A 14,091-nucleotide genomic window follows, 5' to 3' on the forward strand; every position below is an offset into this window, starting at 1 on the left:
TCATGTCATATGCTTCGAGCAACATGGATTCAGGGCGCATCATTCGACCTCCACTGCTGTACTATCACTATCACAAAAAATTAATGCAGCAATACATAATAACCTCCTTGTAGCAGTAATTTTGCTTGATTTAAAGAAAGCATTCAATACGGTTGATCATGATATCTTATTAATGAAATTTAAACACCATGGCTTTCACGGTAAAATATATGACTTATTTGCCAGTTACATGAGCAAACGACAACAAATGGTCATCATGAGTAATCTTACCTCCTCCTCATTAAATATAAACACAGGCGTACCGGGTCCATTCTCGGACCCTTGTTGTTCTTATTGTACTTAAATGATCTACCAAACATTCTAACATCATCAGAGACACTAATGTACTCAGATAATACAGCTCTTCATAAATGAAAATTTTATTGAAGCACACTAAGAAACAAACAGACAAAAGAGGCTGACAAAGGACAACACTTGCTATCACAATTGAAAGTTTGTTATTCAGAAAAAAGGTATTTAAAGCGTATACATGATCTTTCGTGCATGTGCATTAGAACAGGGTGCAACAAAAACCACTCTTGTCAGGATTACAAAAAATTGTACATATTATATATTATTTGTTATATTTTACAAGTACTAAGTGTCGCGATACGCATACTCTTTATCATGCAGCACAATCGTAGCTTGGCTAACACAGTCATGTCTCCTCTTGAACTAGCCCAACTTGCCATCTTGCTGCAATACAGCTCTTATAGTTACTGCCGAGAATATCAAAGATCTAGCGCTTAAAATTTATGCTGAACTAAAAAATATTTGTCAGTGGTTCTCGGCGAACAAATTGAGAATTAATGCTAAGAAGACTACATATACTCTCTTCCACTCTCGTTACAGAGATATAAGTAACGGGCCCATGTGTATTAATATAAGTGAATGCGTACTTGAGCAGACAAAACATTTTAAATATTTGGGAGTAATTTTCAATTGCCATTTAAGGTGGCAAAACCATATTACGTCAGTATGTGCTAAACTACGATATGGTTGCAGTATGCTATTGATTGTTAAAAATTATTTTCAAAGCAATACTCTCCGAATGCTTTATTTTGCTTTCTTTTTTTTCATTGTCATGTATCATATTGCATAAATTCATGGGGGTGGACTTTCAAAACATATCTGGAACCCATATGCATTCTGCAAAAACGAGCACTTCGAATTATAAATAATGCTGGACATGATGATCATAGTGCGCCATTGTTTCATAAAATGCAAATAATACAAAAGACCGCTCTTACTGTCCATAACATCATTCGTAACAATGTTACCTTTTATATATCGATATTTTCATCTTCCTCCTGCCTTACCAGACGCCACAGTAAACAATTTCAATCTTCCACCTATTAATAATGTTTATGCACAGTAATTAATACAATTTGCAGGTGTTAAGATCTGAAATGATATTCTGTATCAAATAAAAGAAAAAGTTTTTCCTGTGTGCTAAAAAAGTACTTTTTTCAAAAAAATTAAGTTACATCAGCACACACATTTCCTGAATGACGTATTGATTGTATATTGTACTTGACGTTGTTCTGTATATATTTATATTTGATCCAACGAATAGAAATATTATGTTGCATGCATATCCATGCCTTGTTACGCGGTATTGCTATTTCCCTCGGAGCATGCTTTTAAGGCAATGGCACTATGATTTCTTTTTATGTTTTGCATCATTTATTTTCTCCCTATGAATAAAGTGTACTTTTAACAGCTGCTTTGTTTGAACAAACCTGTTCCTTTAAATGTATATTTCATTAGACCCCTTACTAGCCAGCGGCTATGGGTCTAACAAGTGTTGTGTATTTTCATGTACTAATAAGAACTTGTATCAATAAATAACTTGAAAAGAAGGCAGCAAAACGGGAAATGGAATTGGGGCATTTATACATAAAAGTATATATAACATTTATAGTCAAAAGGGAAAGTAGCTGAGCAGATGACACTCCTTGGTTTGGTGTACTTGTGGACGGGAGCAAAGGCCAGTGAGGAAAACCAAGCAATGATGGAGTGTATATCAAAGAAAATTGAGGAATTAGGAAGAGAGTGCGAGATGATTATACTAGGAGATATGAATGTGCACATAGAAGATATAGATGGGTATACTGACCGAACAGGCAAAATGATCATGGATGTGTGTCAAAGGCATGACTTGATCATTTGCAACAGTACTGAGAAGTGTGAAGGGCAAATAACATGGGAGGTAGGAAGGCTGCACTCGACGATAGATTATGCACTACTGTCACATAGAATGTATGATAGGCTCAGGGGAATGCACATAGATGAAGGTGGCTCCAGAAGTCTGGGTAGTGATCACAAACCTATCAAGCTATGTTTTGGAAGAGCAGTGAAAGTGGGAAGGAGACAATATGAGCAACTACAGGAAAAATCTTATTCAGAAAAGCGAATAGAAATAGCTACTAAACAAATTGAGAAAGTAATCAATCACTGAGAGTAATAAAACAGTGTAGATATACATGAATCTAATTAGACTATTTGAGCTAGAGCTTGCTCAGGCACGTGACAAGTCACCCCGGAAAAGGAGACACAAACCTAAGAGTTGATGGGATGAGGAAGTTAAGAGAGCCATAGCAAAGACAGATGATGTTGAAAGAAAGTGGGACATCTTTCTAAGCAGTAGAAAAGAAGCATCCCTTCTTATCAATCAAAAGATTAGAACAAATGGGGCTCAGTGGCTGGCAGAAGTACATAAAAAGTATAGAAAGGCAGCTGCAAAATTTTGGAACCATCTAAACTCCCTAAGAAATGAGACAAGCCTAGAGCAGAGGTTTATAACTACAGCTTATAGTGTTAGGCTAGAAGGGGACAAAGTGATTTAATATGTAAGAACAAGGGTGACAGAAACATTTCAACAAAGCTGTGCTATGCACATTGATATACAAGGATGGATGAAGTAGCACAGTGGCTCCATTTTCACAACAAAAGAGGGAAACGTCTGAGAAGAGGGTTCCTAGTAGTACATCAAGAGGCCCTGATGGCATCCCAATTAAGCTGATAAAGGAATTGGGTCCCAAGTCTAAGCAGACTTTGAGAGAGCCAGTGAGCAAAACAACAATCGATGGTGAAGTCCCTGATGGATGAAAACTTAGCAGAATGAGCATGACCTTTAGAGGGGACAAAGCTGACATAAACAACTATCGTCCTATAACAGTGACATCAGTGGTTTACCGGCTGGTGATGCAAATTATAAAGTAAAGACTGCAGGCATAAATAGAGAATGAGGGGGTGCTGGGGGAATTGCAGAATGGGTTTCGAAAACAAAGGAGGTTGGAAGACGATCTGTTCTCACTGACGCAGTGCATCGAAATAGCAGAAAAGGAACACAGGCCCCAGTGGCTAGCATTTTTAGATATCAAGGGAGCGTACGATAGCGTGGTTCAAGGGGTCTTGTGGGGAATACTGGACACAAGATGTATAAGAGGGAGTCGCTAATCTTTCAAGAGGTTATTTATAAAAGTAACAAGGTAGTTATAAAATGGGAAAAACAGGGATCCGAGCCCACAGAGGTGAAACGGGGGCTTAGGCAGGGGTGTCCTCTGTCACCCTTGTTATTCATGATGTACCTAAAAAGATTAGAGGCCAAATTAGAGGGAAGTGGACTGGGCTTCAACCTCTCTTTCATCAGACAAGGAAAACTCATTGAACAGGCACTACCAGCATTGATGTACGCAGATGACATAGCGCTAATGGCCCACAAAAAGGAATGTTGGCCCAGATTGATGAACATCTGCGGAAATGAGGGAGATAGTTTAGACTTCAGATTCAGTAAGGAAAAATCAGCAGTCATGATTTTTAATGATAATGAAGGTAGTAAGCTTATAATAAAGGAGGTCACGCTAGAGATAATGAACAAATACAAATATCTGGGTGTATGGATAAGCAATGGGACCGAGTACCTTAAAGAACATGAAATATACATAACAACTAAAGGTAACAGGAATGCAGCAATGATGAAAGATAGGGCATTGTGGAATTACAATAGGTATGATGCGAGAGGAATATGGAAAAGGGTCATGGTTTCTGGGCTGACATTCGGCAATGCGATCTTGTGCATAAGATCAGAAGTTCAAGCAAGATTAGAAATTAAGCAATGTGGAATAGGTTGGCTTGCTTTAGGAGGTCACGGGAATACACCAAATCAGGGAGTGCAAGGTGATATGGGATGGACATCATTTGAGGGCAGGGAAGCTAGCAGCAAGATAAAATTTGAGAAGCGATTGAGAGAAATGGGGGAGGGGCATTGGGCTAGGAAGGTTTTCCGCTACTTGTACATGAGGAATGTCGATACAAAATGAAGGAAGCGAACCAGTAAATTTATGGGTAAATACTTAGATAAGAGCAGGGGGCTAAACCAAAAAGAACTATCAATTAAGAAGAAGGTGAAAGAAACGGAGACCGACATGTGAAGAATTGACATAATTGAAAAGTCTGCACTAGAGATCTATTGAACTTTTAAGCAGGAAATTGCCAAGGAAAGGATCTATGATAACACTCGGGGTAGTTCTCTACTGTTTGAGGCCAGGAAGGGAGTATTGCGAACCAAGACTTATCGGGCCAAATACGAAGGGGGAGACACAGTGTGCAGTACGTGTGGAGAGGAGGAGAAAACTGCCGAACACCTGATAATGTTCAGTAAAGAGCTTCACCCTTTAGTTCAGGATGATGGCCTAGAGTTTTTCAAAGCACTGGGGTTTAGGGAAAGGGAGGGCAAAGTCAATTTTAAGTGGGTAGAAATGACTAGAAGGAGGTTATCTGATTGGTGGCTAAAATCAAGGTACGAGTGAAAATTAACTCCTTCACTGCAAGTACCAGTCCTCAACTTAACTATTTAAAGGTGGGGGAAAAAAGATAAATCTAGTCTGCGGATCACTAAGTATGATGGCTAGGTGGCGTTAGTCGCCACCCCATCTAAAGGGTACAGCCATATCCATCCATTCCGACTAGGGTCACATAACACCTGGGTTGGGTGCCTCGATGTGCTTTTTTTAATGTTGCTTCTTTGGAGAAGGGTGGAGACACTGCTTTTGTGCGATGCAAACTACAAATTTTCACACAGTGTTGCCAACCCAAATTTATCCCTAAACCAGAAATCTCCAGATTTATCCCTAAATCTGGAGATTTTTCATTTCATTCAGGGATTTGGCGTCTTTTTTGTTGAATTTAGAGATTTTTATAAGGCTGTGGAAATCTGACATTTCGCGGCTCGATTAAAGGCATTACTAAGTGACCACTCTCTTTCAACTAGAAAGGCTGTAAAAAATGATAATTTAGGCTCGTTCATGTTATTTAAGATAGCCTTGGCGTTCTAATGAATTGTGTGAAGGGGATAGCAGTTTTGTAATGTGAGATTGTTATAGTCTGAATATTGTGGAAAATTAAGCTATGAAGTCGAAAGAGTTAAGCACGCGCATAACATGAGCTCCCTGAGTGATTGCTGCACTGTGAAACAAAAATAAATTGTGTCTTGTAGTGCACATAAACACGTGTCAAGACTACGTTAACGCTCATTGTGTGCCTTGACCGAGCAATGTCTCCATGTGAATTACGTAGGAATATTATAGAAGAACAGAGCGAAATAAGACTGAAGATTTGGTAAGGTTGTAGGGGTTCAATATTCCGCAAACGCTGCGATGTCTGTTCTAGTGTTTCAGCCTTTTCGTCATGCCCTTTACATGAAAGCGTAAAAGTGGCGGATAGATTTCGATGAACGTGGAGCTCATCGAAAGTGCAGAAAAAAAAAGGCGTAGCTATAAGCCAGTAATAGAGCGCCCACTTACATTTTCTGAAAATATTCCAACAGGGATTGCAAATGTGGAATTAAGAATAGAGCACCAGCTGTCAAGCTACAAGCACAAGAAAGGCGCAAAAAGCTTGCGGTTGACCGAATGATCGCATCTATATCTTCAATGCATGTGCAAAGTGAATTTGACATGCAAATCCATCTCGGTGACAACAGGTGCCATTTGCAAGCAATTTATATGCAGCTCCGCAGAAAGTGTAAAAAAAATATCCTAGAAGATTATTAATGGTTTTTACATTTAACAAGGTTCAGAAGAACTTGGTCACAGAGCACACTATCTTAATACTTTTTTAAGAGTCAATTAGTCTGAATAATGACATTAAAGGTATGTTTTAGAGATTTTTTTGTAATCTAGAGATTTTTCGAGGGTCAATCTAGGGATAAAATGCCTCCATGGGTTGGCATCACTGGTTTCGCGTTCGCTGGCATTGCCTGGCATGCAGAGAAGGATGGCTTTCACCTAAATACGCGGTAATTTGGCTCAGTTCATGGCCTTTGGTGGTAGGGCTTGCAGTATGATTTTACAAATAGATTATGCACTAATTATTACGCATGAAGCATTGGATGACGAAATAAAGGCATTTAGAGAGTATCGCTCTGTCTCTCTGACTGGCTGCATAGGTCCTCGTGCTCTCGCGGCCGATTGACTTAGTTGACGAGTACCAAAATTGACCTGGCATTACAATAGAATGTAAAAAACATAAATAATTGCTCATTACATAAAATCATGACACGCCTTTAATGCATGCCATAACATATGTGACATGGTCAAGGAGCGGCCGTTTGGTGAACTTCGTGTATATCAAAATTGACGTGGTGTGGCAAGACAATGAGAAAAATTTAGATGACTGGTCATAACACGAAAACCTTGTCATGTAGTCCATAACATACATGACCCGGTCATGAAACTCTTCCGGGACAGCCGCTTTATTATTTTGATGTGCACCAATACTGACACGGCATAACAGGAACATATGGCTAACATGAATGACTGGTCATAACACGGAAATCATGTCATGGATGTGACGCGCCCTGACACAGTCAAATGTTCTAACGGGTGTTTTATTAACTTTATGTATGCCAAAACTGACAGTGCACGATAACAGTGCAACATGAAAAAAATGACTGGTCATAAAATAAAAAAATGTCAAGCATGTCATGACGGCATGACATATATGAGCCGGTCAAGGAGCTCTAATGGCAGTTTTATTAACTTGTTGAGAATCCAAATTTACATGGGATGATAACAGATTATGAATAACATAAATAGCTGATCATAACAAGAAAGCCTAGTCATGCATGTCATATAGACCACGATATACATGACCTGGTCATGAAGCTCCTAAAGCCACTTTATTGACGTGTACCAAAACTGCCATGACATAATAGGAGCATATGACTAACATGAATGACTGGTCATAACGTAAAAATCATGTCATGCATGTCATATGCACTATGATATACATGGAAGTCATAATGTTCTAATGAGTGTTTTATTAACTTCATGTATGTCAAAATTTACACGGCATGATAAGTATCAGATGTCGGAAAAAAAAATGACTGGTAAAAATACCAAAAAATGACATGCATGTCATGACACCATGACATATGTGGCCCGGTCATGGAGCTCTACTGGCGGTTTTATTAACTTGAGTACTAAAATAAAAAGACGGACGGGCAGACAGATGCATGGACACTCGGACGCGTGGACACATGAATGGATGGGCGCTCGGGCAGACGCACGGACGGACAGATGCACACACGAATGGATGGACGCTTCGCCCCACTCATCATCATTCAATTCATGGATATGCTGTGATCAATGAGTATCAAAAAGTATTGATTTGTATCGATTATTATTGATTGTTTTGACTGCATTTATTTAGCATGAACTGTGATTAACTTGCTTTGACCAAGCTTATCTAGGCTCATTGGCAAGGTAGCCAAGGCATCTATTCACTCCGCACAGCTTAATGCAAAGCTTACCATCCTGTTTGTAAGTGCAGTTTTACAAAGCAAGAATTTTCATTCAGCGAACTCATGGCACAGGAACACACAGACAAAAAAGCACGCAGCATGAGCGCTCGTGCACTAACAACTGGTCCCGTGCTCCAAGTTCACTTGAACGAATATGAACTACCAACGTACCAACTACCACATACCTTTCTATTATGAAGCAAGGATTTCCTTAACGGCATTTTAAGTTACAGTGTTAAAGCGACGAAAACAGAAGGGACCCTAACGAGCACTGTGTGCATCGTTTTCGCGCTAACCAAAAATTTAACCGTACCAACTAGCCCAACTTTCAATGCTTTAACAGCATGCACACTGACAGTGATTGAAAATGCACAGCCACACGCTGGACATGTCAAAAGCTAACCTTGCATATCTTGGTGCTGGCAAAGGTGCAAAAGCCGAAATACAATTTTGAGCAGAAAATTGTTACTTTTGAAGCACTAAACTCCCAATTTGGAGCAGGTTACAGGGAAAAAAACTTGCATTTTTCAACATGAAATACCAAACTTGGAGCAGTATGAAAAAGGTTTACATTTAGAAAAAAAAATGTATGAACCATTCAACAAAACCTAAATCGTGCAGTGTGAACATGAGCACTGCTATTTCAATGAAAGTAGTATTCTGAAACACCCCGCTGAGCAATGATTAAGTCCTTATTAGAATTTGCTACAGCTTTCGAATCATTTGACAGACTTTGTGAATTTAAATATCAACCTGCCAAGCTCACGACCTTGAAATTTTGGAGATTTGTCAAACCAAGGAGCATGGGTGGCAAAAAAAATATGGCGCATTATTTAGTTTGCTTTTTTTAGGGAAGCAGAAATGTCATACATTGCTTCAAATGATTGTCAGTAGCTTATTTGGTCGCCAGTAGTTATACAGGTACTCAGAATTGTGCGGCGTACAAACGCATGAGTAACTGAGCAAAATGTGCAATGTCCCACTGCTAACAGCCCCTTCCAAATATCAATGCGCTTTTCTGCATGGCACCAGTGTACTGCGGCGAAGGTGGCTTAAGCAAAATTAGAACCTTTAGAGCCAGGTTGTACGAGACAGACACGTCTTTCCAGTAACGTCTACTTTATTCTGGCAACCAAAGAGTCGAAAATAGAGCAGGTGCATGCAGTGCACCAGAAGTTGCAAGAGTGAGAGACGAAGGAGAAACAAGAGAAGAGAACAGCACGTTGCCCGGAATGCTGCTCCGCAGGTTTTTATGACCAAGCGATGCGCGGTGGCGGCATTGTCGCTACATATTGCTCCCCCCATACACAGGAAGCTGGTGCGACGAACAATTTTCAGTTGAAGTGTCATTGCAGTGAATGCGGCACAAAAGTGGGTGGTGACACTGGCGAAGAGCCCCCCCCCCCCCCCCCCCCGTCCAGCAGAGGGAGGCATGGCGAGGCAATTAAGATCCGACGCTTCACTGAACGCTGCCTTGAGCTGCTCGAGCGAGATTGTATCGCCTGCCCCATTGATATCGACGAAAAAGTTAGCAGGCCAGCGCTCTAACACACGGAAGTGGCCGAGGCAGTGTGGTTGAAGCAAGGCGCGCACAGGGCCGTACCACACGAACACGTGTGCCGCTGTTTTTAGGTCCTGAGTGATGTACGCTGCACGTGGCTGGCTGTGTGTAGGCTGCAGACGAATGTGTCGAAAGGCGTCGCGCAGCTGGTCGACGTACTCTGTTGCTCTTAGCTGGGAGGAACTGCCGCTTTCTTCGAAGAAATCGGCAGGCAGGGGAAGCGAAGTGCCATAAACAAGCTCGGAAGTGGAGCAGAGAAGTCCTCCTTGAAAGAAGATAGAATTCCGAGTAGCCTGAGCGGGGGGCGGTCAACCCATCTGTCGGGGCAACGGTGTGTTGTGACTGTGAGTGCTGCTTTGAGGTGCCGGTGGAATCTTTTGACGAAACAGTTTGTTTGCGGATGGTATGATGCTGTGCGCAAGTGTGAAACACCAAGAAGTTTCAGGAGCTCCAAAAAGAGAGAAAATTCGAACTGGCGACCTCGGTCCGATACAATCGTTGTCGGACAGCTAAATAGGGATATCCAGGTAGCAACAAAAGCTGCTGCGACGGTAGCTGCAGACATGTCGGGCATAGGAGTCACTTCCGGCCAGCGGGTGAAACGATCTACACATGGTCAGAAGGAAGCGATAGCCTTAACATGGGTGTAACGGGCCAACAATGTCAATATGCACAACGGCGAAATGTTCGTTGAGTTGCAAGAAGGGCTTTAATGGAGGAACGGGGTACTGTTGAACTTTGGCGGGCTGACACGATGCACACTCACAACCTGATCTCTGATGTTGGCGTTTATGCCGGGCCAGACAAAGCGTGAAGAAACAAGCTTTTGGGAAGTGCCAATTCCGGGGTGAGAAAGGCTGTGATAGGCGTCGAATATTTTCTTACGAAAAAGATTGGAGAAATAGTCTGGATGTGCCTGTGGAGGAGTCACAAATAATTGGCACATCTTCAAAGGCGACGAGTTCGAGCTGAAGTGATGTGGACGCTTCGCGTAGGTGTTCAAGCTCAGTGTCTTTTAACTGGATTACAACCAGATCCTGGAGTTTGAATGGAAAGGATGTTGAGATGGAGGTTTTGGAGCGACTGTGGGTGATGACATCCATGCGACTGAGAGCGTCAGCTGGCGCGTTGTCAACACCGCTGATGTGGCGTATATCAATTGAAAACTCCAAGATGAAGGCGAGCTGGCGCATCTCACGCTGTGCGTATAGTGAATCAGATTGGCCGATTAAATAGGTGAGAAGTTTGTGATCAGTGAAAATTGTAAATGAGCAGCCTTCAAGTAGGTGTCGAAAATGGCACACGGCGAGAAAAATGGCAAGCAACTCATGGCCGAAAATGCTGTAGTTTCTTTGGGCAGAGGTCACACGCTTGGAGAAAAAGGCAAGGGGCTGCCACTGATCGTTCACTTTTTGCTGAAGTACGGCCCCAAATACAGAACAGGATGCATTCGTCATGAGTGCCAAGGGTTAACTAGGACTGTGGTGCGTCAGGAGTGTGGCTTCAGCCAAAGCGTTCTTTATGGAGTTGAAAGCTTCTTCCGCCGCAGCGTTCCATGGTAGTGCAGTTTCCGAGGGCTTGCCACAGAGCAAATCGTCGAGGGGCTCCACCAACGTAGCACAGTTCCTAATAAATCAGCGGTAGAAATTTACAAGCCCTAGAAACTGGCGTGACTTGGTTATTAATGTAGGCTTGGGGAACTCGACGATTGCTTGCACTTTGTCAGGAAGGGGGCCAAGCGATTCCACTGCTGTCCAAGCGATGACCCAGAAAATCAAGAGATGACACTCCGAACTCATCTTTTACAGTGTTCACAACGATTCCGTTGGCCGACAGGCGCTCGAAAAGTTGACTGAGATGTTGGAAGTGCTCCTCGTGAAATAAGCTTGCCACCAGCAGGTCGTCGACGTAGGGGAACACAAACGGCAGACCACGTATGACCGTGTTGATGAACCGATGGGACGTTAGTGCAGCATTACGGAGGCCAAATGGCATTCTCAGGTACTTAAAAAGGCCAAATGGGGTGGTAGTTGCCGCCTTTGGAACATCTTCTGCAGCAACAGGAATTAGGTGAAAGGCTCTGACTAGGTCGATTTTAGAGAACACTATTGTGCCATGTAGAGCCACAGCCCGGGCTAGACTGCACCTGCGCGCTTTCAACTGTTTCGGCGAATTTGACGGTTTCGGCGCAGCTTGGCGCAACAGTCAGGAATTGTATCAAATTGGTGCAGCTGTTACACTCCTGAAAAAAAGGAAGGAAAAAAGAAGAAAGAAATAAAGGAAGAGAGAAGGAAAGAAAGGATGAAGAAAAAAAGGAAAGAAAGAAGAAAATGAAAGAAAGACAGGAAGGGAAATAGAAGGAAGGAAAAGAAATTAGGAAAGAGATGGAAGGAAAGGCAGACAGAAAGAATGAGGGAAAGAGAGAAAGAATGAAAGAAAGAAATAAGGATAGAAAGAGAGAAAAGAGAAAGCAGAGAAAGAAGGGTGGAAAAGAAAGATGGAAGGAAGAAGAAAGAGAGAAAGAAATGAAAGAGGGAAAGAAAGAAATAAAGAAGGAAAGAATGGGGGCAAGAAAGAAAAAGGGAAAGAGAGATAGAAGGATGGAAAGAAAGAAAAAAAGGACAGAAAGACAGATTGAAGGGAGGAAAGAGTAAGAGAGATAAAGGAGGAAAGGAAAGAAACGATGGAAAAGTAGAAAAAAAAGGACAAAAAGACAAAATGAAGGAAGGAAAAATGGAAAGAGATAGAGGAGAAAAGAAAGAAGGAAAGAAAGAAAGGATATAAAGCAAGAAAAAGAAAGAAAAAAGTAAGGAGCTGTCTATGGGATGCCAGCGGTCGCATTTCACTTGAGCTTCCCATTTTTTTTTCTTCGCTTGCTGTTCCGAGAAAAGCGAAACATCCGCTGGCATGTGAACCAGTACACAAAGGCACACAGGAGCCTGTCACAAGAGCAAAGGACCACCCCACTTGGGTCACGCCCCCTAAAACTTCGCTCCAGCGGTCCCTGCCACCTCGGGCGCCTCCATTGCTGCGGCTGCCACCAACACGGACGTTTGTCGCGTCGCCGTCAAACTTCTGCCGTTTTGGGCAGAGGCGCCTGACGTGTGGTTCACTCAAGTCAAGGCGCAGTTTTCCACGGCACGCATCACCCAGGACCGGACGCGCTATGACTATGTCGTCGCCCATCTAGACTCTCGCTATGGGGCTGAGGTTCGCGATATACTTGCGAATCCTTTGGCTGATGACCGTTACCTACACCTGAAGAGGGAACTGATCCGCCGGCTCTCACCGTCACAAGACGAGAAGGGGTGTCACCTACTCCAGCACGAAGAACTCGGTGGCCGCAAGCCATCGCAGCCGCAAGCCATCGCAGCTCTTGCGTTACATGCGTGACCTTTTGGGCAGCACCCAAGTCGACGAGTCCCTCCTCCGTATCATCTGGCTTCAGCGTCTACACTCACATGCGCAGGTCATCCTCCAGGTGCAGCCGAATCTGCCGCTGGACCAGCTCTTTCACATCGCTGATCAAGTCATCGAGATTCCGTTGCCAGCATCGCCTCTCACCGTCAACGCCGTTGACACCCGACAGTCCAGCAGCGAGCTCGCGCACCGTGTCGACGAAATCACCCGTCAGCTGGACTCAATTCAAAGGCACCTGGATCAAAGCCTGAAGCTGCGTCCACAAAAGCGCTCCCAAAGCCAAGACAACAACGCCACTTCATCGCACGGAAACGGTAACGGCCCCTGCTACTACCATCGCCGCTTCGGGAACAAAGCCCGGAAATGTCAACCACCTTGCTCAGCTGGACATCAGGGAAACTTCAACGGCAGCCCATAGAGATGGCCGCGAGCTGGCAACTTAGAGGCCGTTGCATATTCGTCACCGACCAAGTCACAAAGCAGCGGTTCCTCGTCGACTGTGGCTCCGACATCTGTTGCTTTCCTCGAACCTTCCTGCGTGACAAGCGTCCTTGCACGTCCTTTGAGCTCAACGCGGCGAACCATTCGACCATCAAGACCTACGGCTCGATCCGCCTTAACATCAACTTCAAAAACCTGTGTCGAGATTTTTCATGGAATTTCGTCATTGCCGACGTCGCAGAGCCGATCATCGGGTCCAACTTCTTGGCGTACTACAATGTTCTACCTGACTGCCGATATGACCGACTTATCGACGCTACAACAGGCCTCTGCACGCCGGGCCAACGTGCAACCACCAAACAGCCTAACGTCAAGGCACTCACCATTGGGAACCAGTCGCCATACCATGGCATCCTCGCAGAATTTCCCGACCTGACTCGACTTAGCGAGCATCCGCGAGAGGTGCGCCACTCAACCGTGCACTACATTCGTACTACTCCCGGTCTCATGCTGCGCCTGTCGGCTAGCCCCGGACTGCCTACGAATCACACAGGCCGAATTCGAATCCATGCTCCGTGAAGGTACTGCCCGCCGCTCGGAGGGACCTTACGCCTCACCGCTTCATCTGGTACCAAAGAAGACCAATGGCTGGCGCCCCTGCGGAGATTATCGCGCCCTCAACGCCCGCACCGTCCCCGACAGGTACCCCGTCCATCATATACAGGACTTTGCACACCGCTTAGACGGCAGCACCATCTTCTCAGTGGTGGACCTCGTAAAGGCCTACACACAAATTCCTGTAAACCCGGATGACGCCCCAAAG

The 14,091-nt window shown here is 43.7% G+C and overlaps 1 long non-coding RNA gene across 1 annotated transcript; it reads right to left on the reverse strand.

The window, feature by feature from the left end:
* Nucleotides 1–403: 403 nt before the first annotated feature.
* Nucleotides 404–9,243, reverse strand: LOC142790038 (uncharacterized). The gene is made up of 2 exons (XR_012889369.1): nucleotides 5,847–9,243; nucleotides 404–5,508 (listed from the first exon to the last, which is right to left on the reverse strand). It is a non-coding gene; the product is annotated as an uncharacterized LOC142790038 (long non-coding RNA).
* Nucleotides 9,244–14,091: the final 4,848 nt, after the last annotated feature.

Source organism: Rhipicephalus microplus, unplaced genomic scaffold (genome assembly GCF_043290135.1).
Source record: "Rhipicephalus microplus isolate Deutch F79 unplaced genomic scaffold, USDA_Rmic scaffold_65, whole genome shotgun sequence".
NCBI lineage: Eukaryota > Metazoa > Arthropoda > Arachnida > Ixodida > Ixodidae > Rhipicephalus > Rhipicephalus microplus.